This window comes from Copadichromis virginalis, linkage group LG14 (assembly GCF_057382275.1).
Source record: "Copadichromis virginalis isolate Kocher_CV1m ecotype Utaka linkage group LG14, C_Virginalis_male_GT1.1, whole genome shotgun sequence".
Lineage (NCBI taxonomy): Eukaryota > Metazoa > Chordata > Actinopteri > Cichliformes > Cichlidae > Copadichromis > Copadichromis virginalis.
The window spans coordinates 32368034-32375788 of record NC_140631.1 but is presented as its reverse complement, the minus strand read 5'-3'; the positions used below and the strand labels follow the sequence as shown (position 1 = coordinate 32375788).

The 7755-nt window shown below is 38.1% G+C and overlaps 1 pseudogene; it reads left to right on the top strand.

The window, feature by feature from the left end:
• The first annotated feature begins 6645 nt into the window (after nt 1-6645).
• On the top strand, nt 6646-7571 carry LOC146694363 (odorant receptor 131-2 pseudogene; annotated as a pseudogene).
• The last annotated feature ends 184 nt before the right edge of the window (nt 7572-7755 follow it).

Here is a 7755-nt window from a genome sequence, read left to right as displayed (position 1 = left end):
AAAATATATATTTGACACACTTAAGGAAAATACTAATGAAATATAAATAAACAAAATAAATGTTTATTAAGCAATTTTGATAGGAAATTGCTTAATTTTAGAAATGTTTTTGCTCTTTTTTCTCTATAAAATAGTTGCTGTTGTTGTTTTTTTAATCATTCATCTTAGCAGTGGGATTTACATGAAAAGGGAAACAAATTAAGTTTGAGTGAAAATGTAAAATTTTTGCACTCTCTGGTCAACTGACTCAGTGAATCAAATGACTCAAAAAACCCGATTCACTTTGGTGAGTGACTCATTAACACTCGATTCAGTAAAAAGAATCAAATTTACCATCACTAATACTCATTGCCTTACAAAACAAAGGCAGCATACTTTTCCATCTTCTAATCTTTTTTTAATCAGTTACAGACAACCTCTTGTCTAAAGCCATCAAAAGTTTCTGTGGGTCTTCCACATGCAACTGAGTCACGTAAATGTTTGTAATCACTGAGATGTCTGCTGTGTTCTTAGTTCTGAAGAACTGAAGAAGCTGCTCAGATGAGGTGTGAAACGTCTTCAAGGAACTTAAAGAAGTCCAGACACTTTTCTTTTAGATTTAACCGTTGCACCAATAATTAATACAGCTGTACATTCATACAGTTTGCAAGACATGAACAATGTGGCCTTGTCAGTCAGTATCTCTTTTGGGATGCCAACTTGGAAGATGGCATGAAACAGAGCCTGCGCCACAACCTTTGCAGAAATGAAGCGCAACAGCACTGCTTCAGGGTATAGCATTGCTAATCCACCAGAACTAATAAAAAGTTATATCCATGTGCACTCTGGTGAAATGGACCGATGAGGTCCATGCATATGTGGCCAAATGGGACATCAATTAATGGTAACTCACACAAAGGAGCTTTTGGAATGGCTGGCTGGTTAACCAGTTGACAATGCGGCTGAATGCGGACCATCGACACATATCTGCGCAGAGGCCAGGCCAATAAAATTGTGCCATTCTTTGCTCCACAGTTTTGTCATATCCCATATGCCCTGCCATGGGGTTATATTGAGTTGCCTGGAAGATCATTTCCCAGCATCTTTAAGCAATGGGAAAAATGAACCAGTTTTCAATTTAAATGGACTAAACACTGCAGGTGTCCCGTCACATCATGTCAACATTTCAGGGTTGCGATCTTGAGTTTTACTTGGCTAATGCAACAAATCCACTGGAATGCCGTGGCATGAGGCATGATTTTTATTACATATTTGTCCCAATATAACAGAATAATTAGAAAAAAAAGAATTAGGATCTGAAACATAGAAGACAAACTTTTACTAATTTTGTGCAATAAATACCTAAAAGATGCAATACGTAGGGAAAAAAAAATCAGCACATTTATTTTTCACAGACTTATCAGGGTAGGAGTTTATAAAAATCTAAATCAACAGGATATAGTTTTTTTCTCTGGCAGTAACTATGGCAGTTGGTTACATTCAACATTCAACCACTTTTTCTGAACTTTCAGAATTAGGGTTTTGTAATGGTCCATCAGTTCTTTCTGGTTGACCTGCCATTTTGTTATGTTCTCTCCCGCTCCCCTGCTTCCTTTTATGTGGGTATGTGTGTGTGTGGTCTGTGTGCCAGTGTATGAGTCATACCAGGCCTTTGGAGGTTCTGCGCTAAAGCCAATCAAGATTCACCGGCCTCTGCTGATGATCTTCATCATCTAGCCTACTACTTGACAGAGAGGCTGAACTTCGTCAATGCTGGCTCATTGGGTGACATAATGAGTACAGCCCCAGCTCCAGGGTGAGTCTGTCTTTATCCCTTGCCTAAGAAAAAAATTTAACTAATCGTCGTGTCTTGTTTTGTGAGGAACCTGGGAAGGAGAGGGCTGGCAGGAGCAGTGCACAGCTGTAAATATTGTGTTTTGGATTTCACCTCACACACCACAGATCAAGAACACTGAACAGAGTCGGGAGTTGCCATGGAAGGGATCACATTTTTGAAACTTCACTGTTCTTTGCTCACTGTACTACTACTACTACCACTACTACTACTACTACTACTACTACTACTACTACTAATAATAATAATAATAATAATAATAATAATAAAAAGCCCCTTCTTTTTTAAATTATATTTTTATTGAAAAAGAACATGTTACAATAAAGGGCATTGATATTATTTAGTCAAAAAAAAAGAATTTTTTCTTAGTCCTTTTGTTTTTCATTCAAATAACAAAAAGTGAACTCGGTGGCTTGACAGTGTATACAAAGTGCAGCATGTTTAACTTATTTACATAAAGTACAATTAATACATATTGTGAAGTAGAGGGTTGACCTGACATTGTACAGTGCATGGGAGATACACCAATTCAGGGCTGGTATTATCTAAATTCAGGGTGGAGGGGGGACAAGCAAGTCCATTTATTCCATATTTTGTAGAATTGGTCTTTTCAAATTTTTATGGAGAATGTCGATTTTTCCATTTTAAATATCTCAAAAATCACATGAAACCAATCCTCAAGTGTTGGCGGAGTTGGATTTTGCCACTTTCTGGTTATTAATTTTTAGCTGGCCGCTAATAGTGCTTGTAAGAGCTATGTGTTCCCTCCCCGGACCGAACCAGCAACCAGTTCCAAGTACAAATTTACAAAATTAATATCAAATTTTATATTTAAGACCTCACACAGAGTTTTATGAATCGCCAGCCAGTAATTTTTTAAGTTAGGGCAATCCCAAAAGATATGGTAATGATGTGCCACTTGTGATACACATCTTCTCCAGCATTCCACTGTCCCATTTTTATATCTAGTTTGATGAGGGGTTTTGAAAAATCTAATAATGTTCTTCCAGCAGTGGTCTCTCCAAGATATTGAACTTGCTGAGTACCAATGAAAATTACAAATCCTCTCTCAGCTTTTGTTTGTTATACCCTTCCCATTTAATATGCTTCCTTGCCTGAAGAAGCACATAATACAGTTTGGAGATTGCCTTTCTCAGAGAACCAACATCTGCTAATTTACCTGGAGAAGCTCTGATTTGTTACTATTGAGTTTAGTACTATTGAACCATGATGTTCAGCTAAACAGAGGGTGAGAGAGGACAGAGGGAAAGCAAAAATAGGTTTAGTAGACAGATAAAGCTGGGTGTCATCAGCATAACAGTGAAACTGAATATTGTATTTACAAAAGATGTGTCCAAGCATAAATAAATTTGCTGTTGCTAACCAGGAAGCCCTGTGTTTTGGGTCTTTTTCTTGCCCTCCAACCTGACAGAATGTTCCAGCCAGGTATTTACTCCCATTGTGGGGGCCACTTCCACAGAACGGCGCCTGATGGGAACCGAGCTGGCTGACGTAAAAAAAGATCCTGGCCAAAAGATCATGCCCGTTTCCTCTTTTTATATTGTAAAAAGAGGAAACCCTTTTGCATCTGACTTTTAAATCAGAAACTATTTGTAAGTAGGGATGGGTATTGTTTAGGTTTTATCCGATACCAGTACCAAACTGGTACTTTTGAAACTCTGCCAGTGCTTAAACGGTGCTCGAACCGGTGCTTAAAGAATGAAGAACACACACTTTGTCCAAAAACCTCTCATGTTTAGCTGTTTTTTTGTAAAAAGATAACAACGTTAGCCTTTTCTGCAGCTATAGGGCATATATGCAGTGTTGGGGAGTAACGGAATACATGTACCGCTGTTACGTATTTAAAATACAAAATATGAGTAACTGTATTCCGTTACAGTTACCATTTAAAAATGTGGTATTTAGAATACAGTTACTTTGTTGAAATAAATGGATTACACGGCGGTACTTTCCTGTTTCATATTGTGGCGGGTCAGGACTGTTTGGGTTTTGTTTGACAGCTATGTTCTGTTGTTCCAGGCGGCAGCGTTACGGTTGCCATGATTACAGGGTGACGCTCTCTCTCTGTGTGTTTCCTGGGTGAGAGAGCGTCTTTTTGTTGTTGTTGTTGTTGTGCTAAGCTGAATGCTAACAGAATGCTACTGCTCTAAAGAATGTAGCATCATGGGCATTGTAGTCCGTGCTGCAGGGAGAATGGACTGCCATACACGTTATGTGTCTGTGAGCACGAGGAGGGAGAAAAAGGGGAGTGGAAAAGTACAAGCTGTCATCGAGCAGAAACGGGAGCTGGAAGCATGTAAATATAATAATAACCACTGCAGCCAAGAAGAGTGCCTGACGAGCCCAGTTGTAAGTAAGCTATTAAGACTCGACTGTACGCTGTGTTCGTGTTTTCCTCCGAAACAATAAGTTCCGTTGGAACAGCCTTTCAACGCCTCTCCACACAACAAAGTAAAGCTATTTTTCGGCTACAGCCCTACACAGAACCCGACGTATTAGCCAGAGGTCCCTTTACTACGGTTCGGACCTTCAGTAACAGTAATAAATCACAGCAATAGTATATTCACGTAGTTGTAAAAAAGATGATAATATATTAAGTAATCCAAAGTATTCAGAATACGTTACTGTCATTGAGTAACATAACGGAATACGTTACAGAATACATTTTGGGACATGTATTCTGTAATCTGTAATGGAATATATTTTAAAAGTAACCTTCCCAACACTGTATATATGGTATCACTCTGGGCTGGAAGCAGTGCTTAAACAATGGGAAAACACAAACTTTGTCCAAAAACCTCTCATGTTTAGCTGTTTCCCACTTTTTCTTTGGTCATTTTAGCTTTTTTGGCCAGGGTGAAGGGAGTACCTGCCATCAAACAAGAAGAGAGCTGCATGTAACTACGACAGTGTTTGCTTGTTCACCTTACATGCATTAATGTAATAACGTGGTTAGCCTACTCAACGTAAATTACACACGAACAACATTAAGCTACTCGCCCAGAGAAGAACAGCTGCTGCTGCCATCATCATCAGTCATCACTTCTGCTACACTGGCAGGGCAACAGGCCAGGACTCTCCTCTTCGGGTTCTTGGGGGATGTTGCTAACTCCGGGTCCGATAACAGGCACCACATCTGCAGTAGATGTGCACGGTGTGAGGTCTCGCAGCAAGTGATCAAATACGGCGCATTTCTCGGCTTTTAAAAAAAAAACGCTATGCATCGGCAGGTGTTTTTCATCAGATTCGAGGTGTTACCTCCTTTGCACAGTATCACCTTAAAGCACTTGTTGCAGGCTGCTAAGTTTGCATCTTTTGCTGTGAAGTACAGCCAAACTTTTGACTGCTTCGCCTTGGGCATTTTTAATCTGTAGCTCTGCTCTAAAAGAACGTATGTACCTGGGCCCGCCTACTACGCTTGCAAAGGTAAAATGATTGGCTGGAATCCAAAGTGTATGACATCTCAGGGGAAAAAAAAGCACCGAAATAAAGCACCGAAATGTGCGCTGCTTTTTTCGTTCTGGTTACTACCGGTTGCCATAATGGCACCGGATACCAGTACCCACCCCTTTTTGTAAGGGACAATTTACAAATATCTACAAACGATTGCGATCTTGTAATTTTTTGGTTTATATCCTTTAGTGTAGTGTATCTATGCCATTTAAGCAAAATATGCACAATGATAAAACTAAGTTTTTTGTAATTATATAGTCATATTCCAGTTGAATAAATAATGCACATCTAAAATAATAATTTCATTTATTATTTTACCATATAACTATTTATCACTTCCGTTTTCAGTTACAGAATTAACTCTCAATGTTTTTATCTTCAGTTAAGAAATCAATGCAGTAACATTCACAATGAGCAGAACCAGACCCCGATCTACCTACCCGTCTTTATGCCAAAGGTGTCTTAAATGACTTTTTTTTTAACCCATGTTAGTCACAAATGCATGTGTTGGAGTAGTTTACTTGAGTACAGACAGTCACATACCGTACAAACAGTGTGTGCAGTGGGACCATGAAGTCTCTGCTGGGTGGATTACTGATGATCTGAGGTAGCCACTTATATTTAAACCTACCAACTGGCCAATCTGTATGTGGTCAGTTTTAGGATATAAATAACTGATGTTTTTCATGTCATGTGTTACTAACTTCTGTCTATACATTTTAAAATAATAAAAGGGAAAAAAATGAAATACAAGAAATTTTCTTGAAATTTAAACTTCCTTCTTTATAGTAAATACATTAAAAGAGAAAATGCTGAGGAAAAAACAAAAGGACAGTTTTCATTTAACTGAATACCTCACAAACAGAAATAGTACATGTCAAAGTCACATCAGTTTAGGAGTTTTTAAGACATAAACCTAAAATAGAGGGGTGTTGTCTTATTGATTGACAGAATTGATTACCTTGTCGCCAAACACCAACTTTACAGTTCTTTTACAGTTCTGTTATGTTGACTTTACTGCAAAGTCTCCTGAGTATACCATCAATTACATATTTAAAAGCATCTATATTGAGGAGAATGGGTGTTAAGGGAAGATGACAACACAGTAGAAGGAAGTGTCATGTGTAATTGTTATTCTTAGTTGCTGTAAGCTTCAATTTCATGATGCACAGTCATTTCTCAGAAAATTGCAGGGAACGCAGCAGAAGACATTTGGCTCTGGAACAGAATGGGCGGTTTCTTCACTGGATTTGATTTTTGATTTTTATTAAAAAGAAAATCTTATATTTATTGACAAAACTTTAATGAACTCTTAGAAGTACATATTTTTGTTCTCTATGGCAGGTAACAACTCAGTGAATGATGTTTTTTTGCAGCGACCAGTCTATGACCGGGTCATTATTGTACAGATCCTGGTAATAATTTTTCTTTGCATCAACATGTTGCTCATTGTGATCTTTATTAAAAAGGAATCCTTTCACACATCTGCACGTTACACCTTATTTTTTGTAACACTGCTGTCAGACAGTGTTTTGTTATTGGTGTCAGATGTTTTACTTGTATTGAGCCAATTTGAATTTACAATACAAGTGTGGTTGTGTATAACTATCTCTGTTGTTGTACTTCTTTACTTCATTGTCACACCAGTTACTCTGACAGCAATGACTCTGGAGCGCTATGTGGCCATTTGTATGCCCCTGCGTCATGGACAGCTCTGCTCCACACGCAGCACTATGTACTGTATCCTGATCATTCATGTTCTCAGCTCTGGCCCTTGTATAATTATTCTGTCCATGTTCTTTGCTTCCGCCTCACTTAAGTTCTACAAGCAATCCATGATATGTAGTGGAGAGACATTTACTATTTACAGATGGCAGGATCATGTTCGATCAGCTGTGTATCAATGTTATTTCTTGATTATGGGCACCACTATTGCATACTCATATGTTCAAATAATGAAAGTGGCCAAAGCTGCATCAGGAGATAAAAAGAAGCTGACACATAAGGGGCTTAAAACAGTGATCCTTCATGCTTTCCAGTTGCTGCTCTGTCTCATTCAGCTGTGGTGCCCATTCATAGAAATTGCACTACTTCAGATAGATTTTAGTTTATTTCGAAATGTCCGATATTTTAACTACATCGTGTTTAATATTGCTCCAAGGTGCCTGAGTCCTCTGATCTATGGCCTCAGGGATGAAAACATTTTTCTTGTACTGAAAAGTCTTATGCCTACTTCATCCTGTTCAAAATAAACATAATTTGAGTTACATCAGAAATATAAATACTAAATTCTAAATCTATACAGGGAAACTGCTTCAATATGCAAGAAAAATTTCATGTAAATAATGATGAATTTCAATTTATTAGTAATTGTGCAACTTGCTTTCCATGCTCTATGATGCTATATTGTTATGCATTAACCCCCCCTCCCCCCCCAGAAAATTAAA